Here is a 21,301-nt window from a genome sequence, read left to right on the forward strand (position 1 = left end):
GCATGACTTTGTCATGATGCGTTGGCTGCGATACAACGGAGAAACTTGTGACCTGAAACTGGCAGGTTTTATTCCTGGTCTCTGCTTGCTGGGAGCTCAGCTAAGCAGCCTTTTGTGAACGGTTTAATTACTTTGGGGCGTGCATGCAGAGAGATGCTGAAAATAAAATAATGGTGTGCTTACCTGGGCCAGCAACGCGGAGGTACAATTCATTATTAAAATGTGCCCCTCCTGCTCACTTAATAGCAACTTCCCAATCACTCGAGTTTGCCTGGGAGGAAACTGAACAATTTGTCTCCATTCTGTCTAGGTCAGTGGAATCCTTTTTTGTATCTGTAAGCAAGTAAGTCAGCTCCTTGGTATTTTAATGAGAAGAGAGCAGAAGGGGCGGGGGGAGGGATGTGCAATGCAGGTATCTTCTCAGAGAACAGCAAGCATAAATAGATTTGAATACAGGAAGCTGCCTTATACTGAGTCAGGCCATCAGTCCATTTAGTAAGATCAGTATCCATTCAGCTCACCGCCCAACAACGGCCCTTCAGGATTTCGGACAGTAAGTCTTTCCCAGTCCTACCTGGAGATGCTGGGGATTGAACCCAGGATGATCTGCATGCAAAGCAGAAGGCTTGGTGCTGCTCCTACACTGAGTAGACCTGTTGAAGTTAATGGACATGACTAAGTCGACACCCACACAATACACTGAAAGCACTATGATGCCAGTTTTAAACAGTCATGGCTTCCCCCAACGAATTCTAGGAGGTGTAGTTTGTGAAGGGAGCAGAGAGCCCCCAGGAGCCCTCTATTCCCCTCAGACAGCTACATTTCTCAGAGTGGTTTAACAACAAAATCCCTGTTCACAGGGAATTCTGAGAATTGTAGTTCTATGAAAGGAATAGGGGGTGTATCCTAACAACTCTCAGCATCCTTGAGAAACTACAGCTCCCAGAGTTCTTTGGGGGAAGCTGTGTCTGTTTAAAGTGGTGTCATCGTGCTTTAAATCTACGGTCTGAATGTGGCTAAACTTAGGTTCACGGGTCTACCCTGAAGAGAACTTAATTGGCTGCAACCCAAACTTTGCAGCTACAGGCGGCATTAAAGAAGATTTGTCAAACGAGCTCATTAACGCAAAGCTTTGCAAAGCGTTTCCATTTCAGACGTCATGAGTCCTGATTTTATGATGTTTTGGCGACAGCATTAAACCCTCTCCGATTCTGACAGCATGCAGCCAAAAAACTGCAGAATGTATGCGGGGACTCCAGAAGTTCCACTAATTGCCTGTAAAACGCAACTGCCGACTTCTCCCTTTTGGCAGACGGGGCTACAATAGACATTTTCCCTAACTGCACAACAACCAATTGCTCCTAGTTCCACTTGTTTGTTTCAAGCTAGAGCAATAAATGCCATATATGTATGTGTGTGTGTGTGTGTATGCACACACAGAGAGGGGGGGCAGGAGAAGTAAGAAGGCTCTGATTGTCTAATGGAGCAATGTGTGTGCATTTGCACAAAGCTTTGACACATTTGCATAGAGTGCCATTCTTCTCTTCTGACTACCTGGAACCTTTAGTATGGACAAATCTGTCTTATTTCTTTCCTTTGTCAAGGTTGTGTGTTTTGCATGTGTTGTTCTGCCCATTAATCTTTTTTAAAAAAAATCAGTACAAAAAAATAGTATTTCAATGCATACTGAAATCTGTATTCTCTCACAGCAGGAAGAGGAAACCTGAGGAGCTTTGTTTATGTCAGGCAATGGAGCCGGCAACAGCAGTAGTGGTAGATGCAAAACTATGATGATGAATAAGCTTAGGATCTCTCTATGAGAGCAAAGTTTACTGAACTGCTTCAAGAACCGAAAAGATGTGACCGTGTTGCTTGAGCAATATGTTATTTGTATATTGTAATATTTATATGTAATTATTTTAAGACTATTTCCAGTATAGCTTTGAATCTCATTCTTGCGGTGGAGAGCAAATTCATTTTCTACTCTGGACAAGTTCCAGATCAGGGATTGCTTTGTAGCACATCTAACAGCTACCAGTTAGCATAAGGCTGAATTCAAAGTGCTGGTTTTGATCTATAAAACCTTACACAGTACAGGACCTCAAAATCTCAAGGACTACCTCTTCTCACTGGGACGCAGGTGGCACTGTGGGTTAAACCACAGAGCCTAGGACTTGCCGATCACAAGGTCAGCGGTTCGAATCCCCATGATGGGGTGAGCTCCTGTTGCTCAATCCCTGCTCCTGCCAACCTAGCAGTTTGAAAGCACGTCAAAGTGCAAGTAGATAAATAGGTACCACTCCGGCGGGAAGGTAAATGGCATTTTTGTGTACTGCTCTGGTTTGCCAGAAACAGCTTAGTCATGCCGGCCACATGACCCAGAAGCTGTATGCCGGCTCCCTCGGCCAATAAAGCGAGATGAGCACCACAACCCCAGAGTCGGTCACGACTGGACCTTAATAGTCAGGGGTCCCTTTACCTTTTACCTTTACCTCTTCTCACATATCCAACACAGCCCTTGTGGTCTTCATCAGAAACCATTCTCGGTCTGCCTCACCCGAAGGAGGTGCAATAAGAGATGACCTTTTCAGTGGTGACTCCCTTGTTGTGGAATGTTTTCTCAAAGCAAATGTGTCAGGCACTATCATTTTCAACATCCAACCAACTAAACGGGGTGACTCTGCAGGTGAAATGATAATTTGGCATTCCTTCTACACTATATTTGGGGAAAATATTCATATGTGGAGCGAAGTGTGTTAAGGAATTCTGTCAAAACATTCTCAACTCCAAGGAAACTTTGGGAGAAACCATTATTTTTAATGGCACAAAACTGGTTTTACTGGTCAATAGGCCTACAGAAGGAGTCGTCAACCTTTTTAGGCCAGTGAGTACATTTGGAATTTTGAGCAAGTGCTGCAGGCACCAGTCACAAAATGGCAATTGTTGGCTGTCGCATGACATAAAATGGCCACCACATCTGAAAGACCTTGAAAAGGAGACACAAAATGGGGTGGGACCATGCCTCCCATCTCATGCATTGTGGATTTTTGAGAGGATATTCATGGAGACACTTCATGGGCACCATACGTAGTAAGGGCTGGTGTGCAGGTGACCCCTGGCCTATAGAGTGTTCAGTGTTCTCAGATGGTGCAAAGTCAATTGAATGGTGGAAGTGGATTAGTTAGCAAGACAATGTACCATATAAGATTTGCATATTAAAAAAGCCACTAAGATATTATGAAATGTACAATAACCCCTTTGGCAGGCTTCAAGCCAGTGCCTGGGGTGTGTGCAAGGGAGAGAGATATTAATGGCACATAAATAAACGTATCCTTTCCATTTAGGTCACCCTTTTCAGTTCCAGAAGTCATTTTAATAGCAAATCATATCAGATGTTTTCCAGGACAGGGTGCATCTCATATGCCTGCTGTTTGGGTTCATTATGTCAACCTGTCCTTCTTGTGTCTCCTTTTAATTGCATTTTATGTTCCGCAGAGCAGTGTGTTGTCTGGTGGGATGTTTATTCACTGTAACAATTAAGAAAGGGGCATCAGAGCTGACTCTGCATTCTAGGTAAGGAGGTGGAAACAATCTAAATGACTGAGGGAGTGGCAAGGAGTGGGGGGAGGGGAGAGAAGCAAAACAGAGGTGAATGCAAAGACAGGTGGTAGGAAAATGAGAACACCGTTGTTGTAAAGTATTGTTATTTATTTAAAAAGCCAATGTATTTATAAGGCTTCAGCATGGAGAGAGTGGAATGACCATAGAATTGGCACAGGAAAATTAGATCCATCTCAGGAATCAATCAAAACATTCAAGGAAGGAAATCATATATTGCATTCTGATTAGTGCAATCACTTGGGGAGGGGGTGTTGGCTATTCCTAAGGGAGTGATGAGAGCTGTGGTCCAAACATCAGAATGGGGAAGGCTGGTGGGAAGGTAAACGGCATTTCCGTACGCTGCTCTGGTGTCAGTGTTCTGTTGAGCCAGAAGCGGCTTAGTCATGCTGGCCACACGACCCGGAAAAACTGTCTGTGGAGCGGACAAACGCCGGTTCCCTCAGCCTGTAAAATGAGATGAGCACCGCAACCCCAGAGTCGTTCGTGACTGGACTTAACTGTCAGGGGTCCCTTTACCCTTTACCTTTACAGCTTTGGGCTGAAGAAGGAGAGAGCTGAACCATGATCCCAGATCTGGGCGACTTGCTGAACCAGGGATAGGGAACCTGTTTGGCTAGTGGGCTAGATCTTTGTCTCCTCCATCCCACCCCTCGGGCCAACTTTCAGAGGTGGTACCAACCACTTGTCAATCATCCAATGTCAAAGATGGCAGGTGGTGGTCCTGCCCCTCTCTTAAACTGAGCACATGGGGATGAGGGTGAGATAATGATCAGGCTGGCATGTGGTAAGCTCAGGCCTGCTTTCTGCAGGGATCAGCTGTATAAGCAGACAATTCAGCTGTCTCTACCTGGCCCACACATAACATTACATAAGACATCGGGTGGTCCGGAAGCTAGGTATGTTTTTTTTAGAAAATGGCCTGGTGGTCCAAATTTGGCCCATGAGTGAAATGATCCCTCTGAGTTTAGCTGCCATGCTGTGTTTGTTCTGGGACTTAAGGTTGGTGGGGAGATGGGATGTGGTTCAGTTATTTCCTGCAATCAGTGAAAATAATTGGCTGCACACTGACAAACTTGTATATTGGGGAGAAAACTGGGCTTCAGTTCTTTTCTTTGACATTCATTTTCTTATGTATAAATTGCCTTACTAGTCTGACACACACTGCACCTTGCCAGTCAAAAACAAGTTTGCAAAAGAGGGGAAAGGAACATTATTATTTTTTTCCTTGAAGGCTAGTTTGTTGCTCACAGTGTGATTACTGTGTACCAAAAAGAAAGAAAAAAGAAAGGTGAAAGTTGGTCCTTAAATGGAAATTTTGAAAAGAGAGGCTCCCATGGGGTCTTCCAGGTGATCCTGCCACGTCTGACTTCGAAGTCTTTAATGTAATTTGTTCAGAGCATTATACATAAGGTCAAATTCAAACGAGGCTTGATTCAGTTAAAGAGGAATAACAATGAGGACTAGTGTGTTTCCGTACAAGCTCACAGGGTGCATTTACATTCCCATTCCACTTCCAGGTCCACGATTGTGAAGCTGACTTTAAAAGCATGGCTACCTGATGGCTAAAAGGCCAAAATGTATAGAAAACCAGAATCCATAACAGAAATTTGATGCTTGGAACATGGTTTGGCTGGACACATTTAGCCATTCTCAGTATCAGAATAATACTGTTAAGCAATTCGCACATGAGCAGGGAAAAATCCAGGGATAACACTAAATCAACTTTTGGCAACCTGATCCCAGGCACTGTCTTCACTTTCTCTCAGACCCAAGCAACGCAGCAGCATCCTGTTAAATCCATATATTTAGGTACAGTAAGTGCCATGAGAGGCAACTGCTGGCCACTACATACAAATCTGATGGGTCTAGACCTCTCTATGGTGCAGCTGCCACTCAGTTGAGCAACATCAGCTTTGGGGTGGTCTTGGCAGTTCAGCGTCAGCTGTGACGAGACCCGCTGGGACTCTAAGACACTGACATCTGCCCCATCATAGCTAGTACTGGGCCCATGCCTAGAATCAGAGCATTGGATCTAAAAAGCAAGGCTAAAAAGAAAAATCCCACACAACTAATCTATACCTTGAAAAGTCCTTCTCAAGGTTTAGAAGATAATATTATTTTCAGTGCAACCTTCATCAGAAGCCTTGGAAAATCTGGAACTCTGTTTGATACTCTGATAACACTGATAGTCTCTGCTTCGACTTTTAACCCATGTGCAACTGTACTCATTCTGCATGCCCATTTTATAGTTTGATTCCTCATCTTTTAATTTTCATCTGTTGCTCTAATTGCTCTTTATGTTTAGCATACATTTCAAAATGAAATAAATAAAAACTTTAGCAAAAAGAAAGGTTCAGAAGAAAATGTCATTCCAATCTAATGCTTGAAAATTAAATATTTCCCATAGCCCCATCCCAAGGCAATAGGGACTTTAACCGAATTGGTCAGTTTTCAAGATGAGTCATAGAGGGGTTAGAAAAGGCTAACCAAAGAACAATCAAATCTTGCTAGCTGCAATAGCTGCATGCATGGAGAGATAACAATTTTGCTTTGGAAATAAAGACTGAATTTTCCTCTGATCCAAAAGACAGCACTGGAAATAAAATAAAATTATGGAGGCCTTCACAAATACTTTATTCCATCTTAAATCCTCCCTACTCTCCTCATGCCAAAAAAATATGAAAAAACCACAAGCCGTGAACTGGTGTTTTGCTGCCTATAAATCCCCTTTTCCTCTTGTTCTGAATTCCTGCTGTGCCTTTCTCATCAGCAATGTCAGAAATTTTCAGCAAAAGTGGAGTTTGTCCAGGTGCTGCTATTTAACAGCTTCTTACATTTGGCACACACTTTCTAGATTCAGACAAACTCCATCTCCTATTTTGACTCCTGTGCTCCTCACAAAGCTATGATTTCCCTGGGGAAAGGGATTGACTGTTAATCACACTGAGAATTGTAGCTCTTGGAAGGGGGTTGCAGTTTCCTAACAACTCTCAGCATGCTTAACAAACTACAGCACCCAGAATTCTTTGGGGGACTGTTTAAAGTCATCTGAGGCCCCTCTCTATGCCCCATCCCTCAGAGGTCTGGAGGGTGGCAACATGAAAATGCGCCTTTTCTGTGGTGGCTCCCCAACTGGAATACTCTCCCTAGAGAGGTTTGCCTGGTGCTATAATTACATGTCTTTAGGCACCAGGCAAAAACATTCCTCTTTACACACACATTTAACCACTGAATAATCTATGGCTTGTTAAAGCTGGAGCAGGGGGCTGTTGTTATGATTATTTTATTATTTTGCCATCTGGTATATGCTTTTTATTCTGCTTTTATTCTGTTTTTTTATTGTTATTGATGTTCCATAAAATGTGTTCTTAATGTTGCACACTGCCCTGGGGTCTTTTGATAAAGGGTGGTATATCAGTCAATCAATCAATAATAAAGTGGCATGATACTGCTTTAAATATATAGCGCAGATGGGGCATTTGTTTCAAACAAACCAAGAGCAATAAGCCAAGGTGATTTCTGGCTTACTGATCATGGTTTATTTTGTTAACATTAAATGTCAAGCTATGGGGTAGCCCTTTTTCGCCTTGCTGGTGTCATGAGGAAGGAGGAAACCCCACAGGGACCTGATCAGTGCAACGAGGCAAGTTTGCCATTGAGCCATGCCTTAAAACAAACTACGACTTAATGTGATGTACGAAGCAGCCCTATGTATTGGTTACTCTTTCATTTGGCCATGGATATTGCTAGTTAAAGGAACGGATATCATAGGGAAACGGCTACATATTAGATCTTGAAGGACATGATAACAGATCTGGCTGCCACGTTTATCTGTGGTGTAACAAGGTTGAAGTTCATAAAGTTTTTTTGAATCATGTTATAAGGAAAGCGGCATATGAAGTATGGGTAAATATAAAAATCTATTCGAACATAAAACACCATGGTGGCTCTCTCTCTGCTTGAAGCAATATTGGTGAAAAACAGAAATATGATAAATTACTGGGCAACATATAAATAATTATTAACAGAAGTAGATCAAAATTTAAAGTTAAGGAGGTTTGAAGACATAAGAGAATTAGGAACCAATTGGTTGCAATATCACCAACTTAATGAAGTGTTTAAGATGGATAAAAAGGAAGTTTTTTTTTAAACAAAACCTCCCAATTTGAAAGGGAACTGTTAGAAAATAAAACTAAGTTGATTTATAAAATGTATAAACTTCTATTAGACTGGCAAACGAAAGAACAGGTCAAATTGGTTATGATTCACTGGGCGAAGGATTTTGGTTGTAACATTGAATTAGCAGCGTGGGAGAGATTATGAACAATAGGATTAAAATTTACAGCCTATTATACTTTGAAAGAAAACTATATGAAACTGATGTATCATTGGTACTTAACTCCTAGTAAATTAGCTAAAATGTATAAATCAAAGTCTAAGACATGCTGGAAATGTAAAGAGAAAGAGGGCACGTTTTATCACATGTGGTGGTCATGTAAACTGATAAAAGACTTTTGGGAAATGATATACAATGAATTGAAAAAAATGCTGAAAATAACTTTTTCTAAGAAACCCGAAGCTATTATTTTAGATATTTTAGGTCCAGAGATCCCAAAAGACCAGACGAAATTATTCATGTACATGACCACGACTGCATGGATGCTGCTAGCCCAGAGATGGAAAGACGGCACAACTTCGACCAAGGAAGAATGGCAGATAAAACTGATGAACTAGGCTGAGATGGCAAAACTTACAGGAAGAATTAGAAACCAGGAAGAGGCTGACTTTAATAAAGAATAGGGATAGTTTATAATTTACTTTAAAAAATTACTGTAAACAATTACCCTGTTTTCATGGACTAAACCCCCAACACTCATATAATGAAATTTTGGGTGATATAGCACCAGTGAATTATGGGGAAACAGAAGCACACATATAGGGAAGGGGTGGGGTGTGGCAACATGTCTGATGTTCATTGTGGACTGAGAAAATTTGGCTGAGGCAGATTCTTCATGGTTGGCCTTGGGGGATGGGCAACATGCCCTTCGCCAATGCCAGGTGTGCAGGGCAGAGCCAGCTGGCAGTTTCAGTGCTGCGTTTGCCATGTGTCTCTCAGCCACCACCATTGCTGTGGGTGCTTTTCCTGCAGGAACTACATACCTAGGCCTGGGGCTGAGAGTTGGCAACATGAACGGGGAGGAAGGATGTGAGCAGGACAGGAGAGACTCTGGCAGCAGTGCACATGGTTTGTGCTTGCTCTTGCATCTTGACATCTGTGCTCTGGCTCAACACTGGTGCACCAACTCCTAGGGTCTGAGGCAGTTTCGGCTCCATGGCTCCTTGCGACATTGTGCACGTCATGACATTGCATGGTGTCATGTGCATGGTGTCATGATATCACGCAGAGTCCCACACAGGCCCCCTCAATCCTCTTAAGAAGATGGCTTCTCCGCTAAAGTGGATTATATGTCTAGACAGTGCTTTTCTTTCAGAATAAAAAGGTGCCGGTACTTAGCATGAAGTGCCACACTTTTAACCAGTGCTTTTCTTCTAGACAAAAAGCTGTCGTTACTCCATACCTTTGAGTACCCCCAGAAAAAAGCACTGTGCCTAGAAGGTCTGTGCCTTGTAGGTGAAAGAAAGGAACAGAAGGGAATTTGCTACCCTAAATCAGAAGACAGAGGAATATGTCGGGACAGAAAGATTCATATTAATTTGAGCAATCATGCCAGATTTTCAATTTTTCAACGATTATTCAAATTGCGTGGACTTTCCAATAACAATACATCATTTTACTTCCCTACTGTGGTTTCTTATGTTATCTTGGAATTACTGCATCTTGGAATTAACTCCACTTATTATTTAGTCTCAAAGGTTTCCTTAACAAATATACTTAACTGCTTGTTCTATGTTAACGCTGCAAATGAATGTATATGTTCACTATAGTTTTTCAGATAGTTTTTCAGATATTTTTCCCAATCTTTATTAAAAATACTTTCTTCTTGGTTTCTTATTCTTTCAGTAGTTCTGCCATTTCAGCGTAGTCCATTCATTTTATCTGTCACTCTTCCTTTGTTGGGATTGTATCTTCTTTCCATTTCTGAGCAAGCGTCATTTGGGAATCTGTTGCTGCATACATAAACAGGTGTGTTTTTCTGGTCCCTGGTTATCTCTGCACCTAATATTCCTAAAATAAAAGCTTCTGGGTTTTTTTGTTTTTTTTTAAGTTATCGTAAACTTTTAAAAACCCATTACAGATCATTTCCCAGAAAGCTTTTACTTCCCAAGACCACCACATATAATAAAAAGTACCTTTTTTCTCTTTACATTTCCAACATACATCTGATTTTGATTTATTCATTTTTGCTAGTTTACTAGGAGTTAAATACCACCTGTACATCATTTTGAAATAAAATTTGTTTGAAATAAAAATAGCATGTTTGGTAGCACATTCATTTCTGTAAGTGACATCCTTCCCAGCACAGGCACTCTCATCCTTCCCTACACTTTTAAATTTTTCTTAATTTCTCTCCACACTTTTAAATAATTATATTTAAAGACATTAATATTCTTTGTTGTTGACCAAACTCCTAAATATTTAACTTTTTTTCCAAGTGTTAATCCAGTTGTTATTTTTAGATCTCTCTTGGGTTGATCATTCACATTTTTCAGTAAAATTTTTGTTTTACTCTTATTTAGTTTTAAGTCTGCCACTTCTCCAAATTTAGTTATCTCTTCTGGAGGCTTTGGTATATGAACCAATGGCTCTGCCTAATTGCCAGTGCAGTTTAGTACTTCGTATACCCACTTCAGCCTGGGGAGACCTGGGGTCAAATCCCCACTCAGTTACAAAGCTGACTGGGTAAACTTGGGCCACATGCTATCATTCTATCTGATCTACTGCACGGGGGTTGCTGTAAAAATAATCTGGGGACAGCCATGATCAGGGTTGGATCTACCATTAAACTAATAAAGCTTAAGCTTCAGGGTTCCTAATCCTGGAGGGGCCCAAAAAGCAACTTTACTTCTCATTTCTTTAAAAAAATTGGACCCAGTAGACCCAATTTGATTTGCACAACTCAAATTGATTGGTTTTTGTTGTTGTATATATTTCAACAATCCCAAAGTTTGAGAGTCAGTAGCACAGGCTACTGACATACCGCTTGCTTTTTTATGCCTGTTCTGCCATTAAGAACTTCTTGGATCATTCTTTGTCTAGCTCTTCCCCCTTGACCTTACTACTTTGGGTGACCCTACTGGGAGTACAAGACTCCTGACGACTTCGCTCACAAGGGTCATAGGAACATGCAAACCCACTCACCACAACAAGGTGATGATCCAGCGAGTGGGACAGAAGTTGCTGGAAAGCTTGTTGTAAACAACTCCATTGAAGAAGGTAACAGGATAAGCTAATAATGTTAGGTATATTCACCATGAGAAGGAAAACACACATCGGGAAATGATAGGATTATTAGTATTATTAATACTAATTGTTATTATTATTATTAAATCTAGGTTAATAAATAGAGAAGAAAGCAAGAGATAGTAGAAATATAAAATTAAGTTTATTGTTTGTTAACAAATGGGGTATTACTTGTATATGGTTGCTGTTTTGTGGTATAAGATTTATACTCATGTCTAGTTAAAGAAGATGTATACTATATTTGTGGTATAAGATTGTCAATAAAGTATTATTTTTTAAAAAAGAAAAGAAAAAGAAGGTAACAGGGATTACCCAGAACTCATTATCGGTTGCAAAGGTTCCCTCCATAACAGTTCGAGCTTCAGAGCCCAAAAAATGTTGGTCTGCCACTGGCCATGAAATTGCCTTGAGCTTGAAATATGGCCTGTTTTTTGTAATAATTAATTTCTGCGGCTTCAGGCCTCCAAAGGAAGGACTCTGAGGAAGATTTTAAATGGTGGGCAAATTAATCTGGAGGAAGGCAGCACATATGCGCAGGAGGGACTTATGGGTGCACTCTTCTGTCTTCATATTGTAACATAGGGCCTTGATATTTACAGGCACTATCAATGATCAGTCGAGTTATTCAGCATGTACCAAGAGGTGGCAGTTAATTAGGTCATTGATGAATGAGAGTATGACTTAGCAATGAATTGATGCAAACAGCCAAGTTAAAACTGCAATGAATTAAAAAGCCAAGCTACATGAATAAAATTCAATCTGAAGGGGAAATTCAATGAATTAAAATGTCAGCATAGGGGGCCTCTCAGAATTAGAATTCAATGTGTAGGATCAGTTAATCATTTTCATAATTATTGCAAAGCAGGCGGGCAAGGCAGAGGTCAGCAAAGCCGACGGCAAGCCATTTCTAGGCGTTGGCGGATAACACAGAGGTCCAAATTAACATGTTGGTTAATCGCGGTTTGCCTGCACTAAATTGGCCATTGATAAAATTAATTATTGGGCTTAAGTGAAATTAAATAAGGCACAACCGCTTAAAAATAGCAAGGCAGCTGGCCATCCCGAGGCACGCATAGGCATTTTTCAGCATTGGTCATAATAACATACTATAAAAGAGAACTTTGGTGTCAAATTAGTGTTTTAGATTAAATAGACTGAGGATAAAGAAGCAAAAGTTCCTTGCGGGTTGGCTTAACTGTCCGTTTTAGACATGGTTATTTCGCTAAAAATTGGCATCGTTCCTGGCTTCTTCTTAATGGCTGCCTACAGCTTATAAGAGTTGGGGAATCTCTTGCAGCCTAGAAGCCACATCCCCTTCTGTGCAGCCTACTAAGGGTCACCTGCTAGTGGGGGTGGGGCCAGATGCAAAAGTAGGTGGAGCAGAGAATGCACATTCCCTCTTTGTACAGTTGGCTGGTCTCTACAGATACTCTCTCACACCCATCTCTGTCCTTTTAACCAAAGAAAGGTAGCACTCAAGTAAATTGTGTATGTATGTAATAGTGCCAGTCATGCAAATCAGAGCAGTCAAGTGGGCATATATAGGATTTATATATTAACACCTTGGACTTGGTCCACTAGCAAACTTTGATTTCTGTGTAAAGTGTGGGCAAGAACAAGCTCCACATGTATACTATTGTGTACTTGCAGAGTCTGTATTTGTGCTCAGGAATTCTTTTTGCATGTACAGTTGTGCACAAGTAAAACCTATTTGTGGAATAACCAACCAAATATAACCAACATGCTTCAGTCTAATTAATGCATGAAGGGGGTTAATACCATAGACTAAGCTTTCATGCTAGGCTTAGCTATGTCCACTTCCCTTATCTTGGGAGGAAATGGGCAATGTTCAGCGTATGAAGCAGTTTGAGTTGGTTGTTCCAGCTCAGACTAGAGATGTAAAATTTCCGGAAATTTTGAAGCCTGGGGGGGACGTCCCCCCCCCAGTTTTTTATGGAAATTTTGGGGAAATTGAAAAAAAGTTCAGTGTGGAGTGGTTTTACAAACTGCATGAAACGCAGTGTATATAAAAGTATTATGCTTGCAATAAAACAGGTAACCACCCCCCTTTCCCTCAAAAGCAACAAAAAAAGCAAGAAACCATCAACATAAATAATAATCACATTTGCCCCTTAGCACCAACAGCAAATAAAGTTAAGGTCCATCTCAATATTTAAGCTCCATAGACGGTATACCCTTTGAGTAGTGCTGTAAAAAACAACAACAGAAGACACAACATATACCTGCTGTTTATTCTATCTCATTTTCTGAACTACTGCTATCATTTTCCATTTCTTCTTCCTCTTCCTCTTCTTCATTTTTCTCATGGACTTCTAAAAAATGGCTTTGGGGGAAAACAGGAAAAAACCAGTCCCCTCCCCCATTTTTTGCGGGTTTCCCCCCAGGCCTTCCCATCTCTACTTGAGGACAGCCAGGGCAAAGCGTAAGGCAAATTTTTTGCATGCCAGGCCCTGAAGGAACCAACATCCAGTTACTTAATACAGTGGTGCCTCGCAAGATGAAATTAATTCGTTCTGCGAGTTTTTTCGTCTAGCGAATTTTTCATCTTGCGAAGCACGAAATCCCATAGGAATGCATTGAAAATCAATTAATGCGTTCCTATGGTCAAAAAAAGTCCAAACAAAGCCAAATTTGGTACAACAAGAGTTTATTAACTGCTCTTTAAAGTCACACATACTGTAAAGAGCATTTCAAAAATTGAAGGAACAATAAATTAAGTTTCTAAACATGACAGAAAAACATTTAAAAATCAACAAAGTGAACAGTACATTTTCTAAGACTCTGGGGGACCACTCGAAGAAGGTTCCTCTTCCACTCTTTGCTTCTTGCTGAAGAACCTGTCCATGGTCTGCTGCCTCATCCGCCTTTTCAGAACCTCCCTGAAAGGCGACATGACCCTCATATCAAAAGTGTTCGCAAGGTCATGTACCACGTGCTTATCAGGGTGGTGCCGCTGTGCAAAAGCCTGCACATCCTTCCACTTCATGCAAATGTCCCTCAGTTCTTTGGAGGACAGCCGTTCCTCAGTTGCTTCCTCCTCTTCCAGCGAGGCCTGCTCCTGCGCAGCCTCTGCCTGCAGTTCGACCAGCTCCTGGGTGGTCAGCTCGTGGTCGTGCTCCTCCACCAGCTCGCTGACGTCCTCCTCTGTGACCTCCAGTCCCATGGTCCTCCCCAAGGCAACAATGTCCTGCACCACTGTTGACTCTGGTGCATTAGAGTCATTTGGTGCCACACAGTCTGGCCACAGGCTGCGCCAAGCGCAATTCAAATTTCTCTGGCTGATCCCGTTCCAGGCCGTGGTGATCATCTTCAAGCAGGTGACGATGTCGAAGTGGTCCTTCCAGAATTCCCGCAGGGTGACGGTGGTGCAATCAGTCACCTCGAAGCATCGCCTCAAAAGCTACTTGGTGTAGAGTTTTTTGAAATTGGCGATGACCTGCTGATCCATCAGCTGGAGCAGTGGCGTGGTGTTAGGCGGCAGGAACATGATGCTGATGAAGCTGAACTCCTCCAACAAGTCCTCCTCAAGGCCTTTAGGATGAGCAGGAGCATTGTCCATCAGAAGCAAAGCCTTCAGCAGCAGGTCGTTGTCCAGCAGGTACTGTTTGACAGCAGGGCCAAAAGCAAGATTGACCCAGTCCACAAACAGCACACGTGTGGCCCAAGCCTTGCTATTGGATCGCCACATGACACTCAGCTGCTCCTTGTCGACCTTGTGTTTCTTGAAGGCCCGTGGGTTCTCTGACTGGTACACCAGCAGGGGCTTGATCTTCAGGTCGCCGCTTGCGTTGGCACAGAAGAGCAGGGTCAGACGGTCCTTCATGGGCTTGTGGCCAGGCAACTTGGCCTCCTCCTGTGTGATGAAAGTCCTTTTGGGCATCCTCTTCCAAAACAGCCCGGTCTCGTCGCAGTTGAAGACCTGCTGTGGAACGTAGCCCTCCGTCTTCACAGCCTCCAGGAACTCTGGAGCCTCTCCATGCCTGACCATGCTGTGGATTCCAGATCTTGCCTTGAACCGGTCAAACCAACCTCTGCTTGCCTTGAAGACTTCTGGCTCGCCTGAGGTTCCTGGCTGTTCCCGGACGAGGTCTGCGTGCAAGGCCTTGGCCTTCTCACAAATGACGGCCTCAGTCACTGTGTCCCCTGCACGCTGCTTCTCTTCTAACCAGATGAGCAGCAACTTCTCGACCTCCTCCAGAACAGCTGGGTGGTTCTTCACGATCCTGGTGACTCCCTTGGCTGCATCAGTCGCAAGGATCTTCTCCCTCATCTTCAGGATGGTCCCAATGGTCGATGGATTCCTCCCGTACTCCCTGGCGAGGTCTGTCACACGCATTCCACCGTCGTGCTTCCGGATGATCTCCTTCTTCATTTCCAGCGTCACCTTCTCCTTCTTCCTTTCGCCGGCCTCTGCAGCAGCAGTCTTCTTGGGTCCCATGGCAGCACAGCTCCTACCTTCGTAAACTCAGGGGGAAAAAAAGAATCAGTGCTTCACATCCAAAAAATTCAAAAGCACCCAGCCACCCACCACACAGAAATTCAAACCCAGAACCAAGTCCTTGAATTCCAAACACCCAACCCAAAATCCAAAAACCCCAAAAAAAGTTTTAAAAGTTTAACTTTCCAAATGGCTGCAAAAGAAGTTTTGGAAAATCTTCAAAAATCAGCAAAGTCTTCTAAAACCTCAAATGGCTGCAAAAGAAGTTTTGGAAAAGCTTCAAAAATCACCAAAGTCTTCAAAAACCTCAACTGTTCCCCCAGCACCCACCCACCACACAGAAATTGCAAACCCCTCCCCAACTGTTCCCCCAGCCCCTCCCCAACTGTTGCAAACCCCTCCCCAACTGTTCCCCCAGCCACCCGCCGCACAGAAATTCAAATCCAGAAATATTTTCAAAAAAAACCCCACATGGCCCAATGGTCACAGAAAATCATAAAAATGCAGAAAAACCCACACAAGCTCCCAGATTCTTGCAAACCCCTCCCCAACTGTTCCCCCAGCCAGCCACCACACAGAAATCCAAATCCAGAATTTTTTTTAAAAAAAACAACATGGCCCAATGGTCACAAAAAATCATAAAAATTCAAAAAAAAACCCACACAAGCTCCCAGATTCTTGCAAACCCCTCCTCAACTGTTCCCCCAGCCAGCCACCACACAGAAATTCAAACCCAGAATTTTTTTTTTAAAAAAACAGCAGAGTGGCCCAATGGTCACAAAAAATCATACAAATTCAAAAAAAAAAAACCCACACAAGCTCCCAGATTCTTGCAAACCCCTCCCCAACTGTTCCCCCAGCCAGCCACCACACAGAAATCCAAATCCAGAATTTTTTTTAAAAAAAACAACATGGCCCAATGGTCACAAAAAATCATAAAAATTCAAAAAAAACCCACACAAGCTCCCAGATTCTTGCAAACCCCTCCTCAACTGTTCCCCCAGCCAGCCACCACACAGAAATTCAAACCCAGAATTTTTTTTTAAAAAAACAGCAGAGTGGCCCAATGGTCACAAAAAATCATAAAAATGCAGAAAAAAACCACACAAGCTTCCAGATTCTTGCAAACCCCTTCCCAACACCAAGTCCTTGAATTCCAAACACCCCAACCCAAAATCCAAAAACCCCCCAAAAAGTTTTAAAATTTTAACTTACCAAATGGCTGCAAAAGAAGTTTTGGATAATGTTCAAAAATCAGCAAAGTCTTCAAAAACCTCAAAAAAGGCTACCACACCGCGTGCTATGAGTTGCTCCTCGAAGTCAAGTCGCAACTGCACCTCTTCAAGCAATGCACCCTGGGTATTAACGGTTTTACGAAAAAGGAAACAAACTTGCACATCAAAAAATGAAAAACTCTTTTGTCTAGCGAGTTTTTCGTCTTACGAGGCATTCGTCTTGCGGGGCACCACTGTAGTATGTTCCACTAAGGCTCAAATTGTGTTTGAAAGGAAAAGGAGTGTGTGTGTTTTTTAAAGTGGATTTGTTATTATATATTATAAACAGCTTCTAAATAGTTTACAAAAATATAGAAGAGAGCTTCTAAACAGTTTACAAAAATATACAACAGAATATTAAAATGATTGATAAAACACAGTTAAAAGCAGGTATTTAAGATTATTCAAAAGATGATTAAAGTCAGCAGTGGTTAAAAGGAAGTAAATCACATGCAGCTTCTATGTGTCCAGGTGGGCTGGCCCTAACGAAAATGTTTTGAGCACTTACCGGAAAGAGTACAGTGAGAGCACCTGCCTGGTGTCAGTCGGCAGGGAGCTCCAAAGTGGGGGTGCTGGAAGGCTTGGGGGGGAAATGGAAAATGGGGGGAGGGACATGGTTCCCCCCCTGTTTTTCCCCAAAGCCATTTTCTTCAGGAAAAAATGGGGGGAGAGTTTGTGGAATATTCAAACTATATCAAACTCCCCCACCCCAATTTTTCCAGGAAATAAACAGCTTTGGAAAAAATGGGGGGAAACCTGGGGTTTCTCCCCCCCATTTTTTCTGGGTTTTTAAAGGCCTTCCCATATCTAGCTCAGACTGCATGGGTCTCACAAGTCACTACTGAGTTCCTATACCAATAATTTAGGACATTTCACCACTTTCGAACTAAGCCAAGTTTTACTGCCTGTGCAACTTTTTCTGAATGTTGTATGGAAAAGCACATGAATCTGACCTTTGAAGAGTTTGCAAGTAAACAGTTTTTAACTTAAACACGTGGCCTTTTATTATGCTAGAGGAAGAGGGAAACTTTGGAACTCACGTTAAAGGGCATATTTCAAAGGTCTAACAGCCTATTTTTCCACACTTTGTTGCATATTTTGAGATTTTGAATCTCTGCTGGGGTTCTCTCACCAAAAAATACTTTCCCCCAACTTGGATTTTGGCATCCAGGGAATTCTCCTTTCTATACACCTATATACTGAATGGGCAGTGATCAGTGGAGGAACCAGTGCTTCTCTAGACTGAATGTGTGTACCAGAGGAGTATGCGCAAAGAACTATGACAGAATTGGTGTCCATCTTCTATAGATCGTAATGAAAAATAAATAAATAAATTCTGACACTTCAGCTGCATGCACCCCATACATTTATAGCACACTGACAGAGCATGACTTCCCCCAAAGATACTGGGAATTGCAGTTTACACCTCACACAGCTACAATGTCCAGCACCCTTAACAAATTATGTACTAAAACTAAAACCACTGTCTTATTTAGTAACATAGCTCTCTGGCACTTCCTTGAAAGCTGAAACAGTTACACATCCGAAAGCCGGAAACATTTAGTCTAATCACAGAGCTATGCATTAATTTTTCATGCAGGAAGAAGGATTCCCCTCTTGGCTTATATATAAGTTACTGTAAACAAAGAAAGAATATTAAAAAGTATTCTGTCTGGTTTATAGCATTTATTATGGCCAAATGAACAGGATAAATCAAGTCACCAGATAACTTAACAAGGACTCTAAGCAAAAACTCTTTATTCATGTTCATCCAGTCTTTTCTCCGTGGAGCTGAGGGTTGAATATGAAATTCTCTCTTCTCCCCCCCCCCCACCTGCATGACCTTATTTTATCACCACAGCTCAAGGATGTGGAGGTTGGCCTGAGAGATGGTGCCTGGCCCAAGATTACCCAGCAAGCAACACAGCTAAGTGGGGGATTTCCCAGTCCCAGGCCACATTCAAACCATAAGCCTATTGTGCTGTGATACCACTTTAAACAGTCATGGCTTACCCCCGCCCAAAGAATTCTGGGAGCTGTAGTTTATTATAGCTAAGAGTTGTTAGGAGGCCCCCATTCTCCTCACAGGGATTGGCTACTAAAACACTCTGGATATTGTAGCTCTGTGATGGGAACGGGGCAGAGGCTCCTAACAACTGTAACAAACCACAGCTCCAAGGATGATGATGATGATGATGATGATAATAATAATAATAATAATTACTATTATTATTTATTTATTATTTCTACCCCACCCATCTGGCTGGGTTTCCCAGGCCACTATGGGCGGCTTTCAACAGAACATTAAAAGCAGAATAAAAATAAAAACTTCCCTAACCAGGGCTGCCTTCAGATGTCTTCTAAAAGTCAAATAGTCATTTATTTCCTTGACATCTGATGGGAGGGCATTCCACAGGGCGATCGCCTGAATTCTTTGGGGGAAGCCATGACTGTTTAAAGTGGCATCATGGCCCTGTAAATGTACACTGTGAATGTGGTCTTAGTTATGTATAATTCAGGGGCTGGGAACCCAGGACCTAACGTGGCCTTCCAGGCCTCTAAGTCTGGCCCCCAGAACTCTCCCCCCCAGGCTACACCTCCACCCACCTGGCCACCCAACTTAATGTTCAAGTTCCATACCTTCCCCTGAGTGTTTGTGCCTGGTCAGAACATGCCATTGAACACTGATCATGGGTTTTGCTTAACTGGGTGAAGGATAGAAAGGAGTGTTTGAGTGTATTGTTTGACTCCCACTTGTGGACATGGCACTCTGTCTCAGCACAATTATTTTTGAAATGATCAAGCTTAGATCAGGTTACAAGGTGAGCAGGTCAGTGGTTAGAACAGGGAACCAAAGGTCATGGCTAGGCATAAACTAAGGCATTGTCCCAACACTTGACATGTCTCCTGCTTGACTGGCACAGTCATTGGCGCATGTCCTGTCCTGAGCCATTGATCTCGGGCTTTGGGATGCTTGATAACCTGTTAACACTAAATTCTAGGCTGGGTGGACCAGTGATTTGACTCAGGACAAGGCTGTTTCCTGTGCTCATGGCCCAGCCCTCGCAACCAGCTTAGAAGTCCCAACACCCAGGTACACAAAGCACCTGGCATGCACCACTGAAGCAAAAGTGCTTTCCGAAATGCGTTCCACCGAAACGGTGCTCAGCTCTGATCCACAGCACCCAGAGATGCCTGCCAGTCCCCTGGAGGAAAGCCAGATGGGTAAAATATGAGAGCGAGAGATGTGGAGGACATGGTTAGAACAAAGCAGGTGGAAAAGAGGAGAGCTTCTTAAGTATGGCAATAAATCTAAATAAATAAAAGAGGTCTGCCGTGAGGCATTGGGGGTAACGGTGTTTTTTTTGCTGAGCTAGGTTGGAAAGAAGCCCAGAGAGGCTGCCAAAGCAGGGGAGCAGCTGCAAAATGCTAAGGTGTGGATATTTAGCTGTAATCTGCTCTAACCCTGCATATAATATGATATAATGCACAGTCCACCGTGCGCTCGGTAAGCAGAAAGAAAGCCATGTATTTTATTGGCGGCAAACCACTTCCAAATAAATAAATAACCAAAATAACCCGTATGGTGCCCATCACAATTACTGACTGGCAGAACCTGGCCTGGAAAGAAAGAAAGAAAGAAAGAAAGAAAGAAAGAAAGAAAGAAAGAAAGAAAGAGAAACATTATCAAATGTAGGCATTTTGTTTTGTTTTCTGCCCTATCTGTGCTGATTCAGTCTTGGTTTCCTCTTTGCTTGCTATTTGGTAGCTGGTTTCTACTCTGTCCTAACAGAGCATGTTGAATTTTTAAACTTTCAAAAATGAAGGATGCTTAGTGGTTTATACAGAATAAGGTTGGGGAAGAAGAAGGGGCAGAGAGGGGGTTGGAGTGGTAATACTTAGTGTAGATGTGGAGTTTTTATGTCAGCCTCACTTATGTAGAAAAGACCCTACAACCTGAAAAAGAGACAATGCACGTACTTTTGTAAAGTAAGAAAATCTTTAATAACAATAAAAATATTTAAAAATGAAGGATGCTAAAAAGTTCTAACAAGACTTGGGAATTCAAAAGATAATATAATTTATTTTTTCTTGGCAAGTAAAATGTGCATAGAAATAATTGAAAATGATCACCAAGTTATCCCAGTTGTACAATATATTATATATTATAGAATACTATTTATGTGTATTATTATTTATATATTGTTACTATTATTTAGTATTGCCCAACATTTTCAGAAGGTAAAATAATTTTGTTTGTTTTCTGAAAGCACTTCTTCATCATTTGCTTCTTCATCAAACTTAGACCTACCTTGTTAAATGTTTTTCAGTCACAAAGCGATAATAGCAGATTTGAATTCCTCATAAACATATTTGTAAGACCCATCACTGAATAAATTTGCAAAAATTAAGTTCCACCTTCTAAAATGACATGGCCTATGTGCCCTAAGTGCTTCACTGTAAGAGTCTGGTGGACCTGCACAAACTCTGATCCGTGTAGGAGCAGAAACTGTCACTATTTTG

The 21,301-nt window shown here is 42.1% G+C and overlaps 1 long non-coding RNA gene across 1 annotated transcript; it reads left to right on the top strand.

Moving 5' to 3' along the window:
• The first annotated feature begins 13,546 nt into the window (after nucleotides 1-13,546).
• On the top strand, nucleotides 13,547-16,097 carry LOC310754708. The gene is made up of 2 exons (XR_014543961.1): nucleotides 13,547-13,829; nucleotides 16,011-16,097. It is a non-coding gene; the product is annotated as an uncharacterized lncRNA (long non-coding RNA).
• The last annotated feature ends 5,204 nt before the right edge of the window (nucleotides 16,098-21,301 follow it).

Source organism: Podarcis filfolensis, assembly GCF_964270895.1.
Source record: "Podarcis filfolensis genome assembly, chromosome: Z".
Classification (NCBI taxonomy): domain Eukaryota; kingdom Metazoa; phylum Chordata; class Lepidosauria; order Squamata; family Lacertidae; genus Podarcis; species Podarcis filfolensis.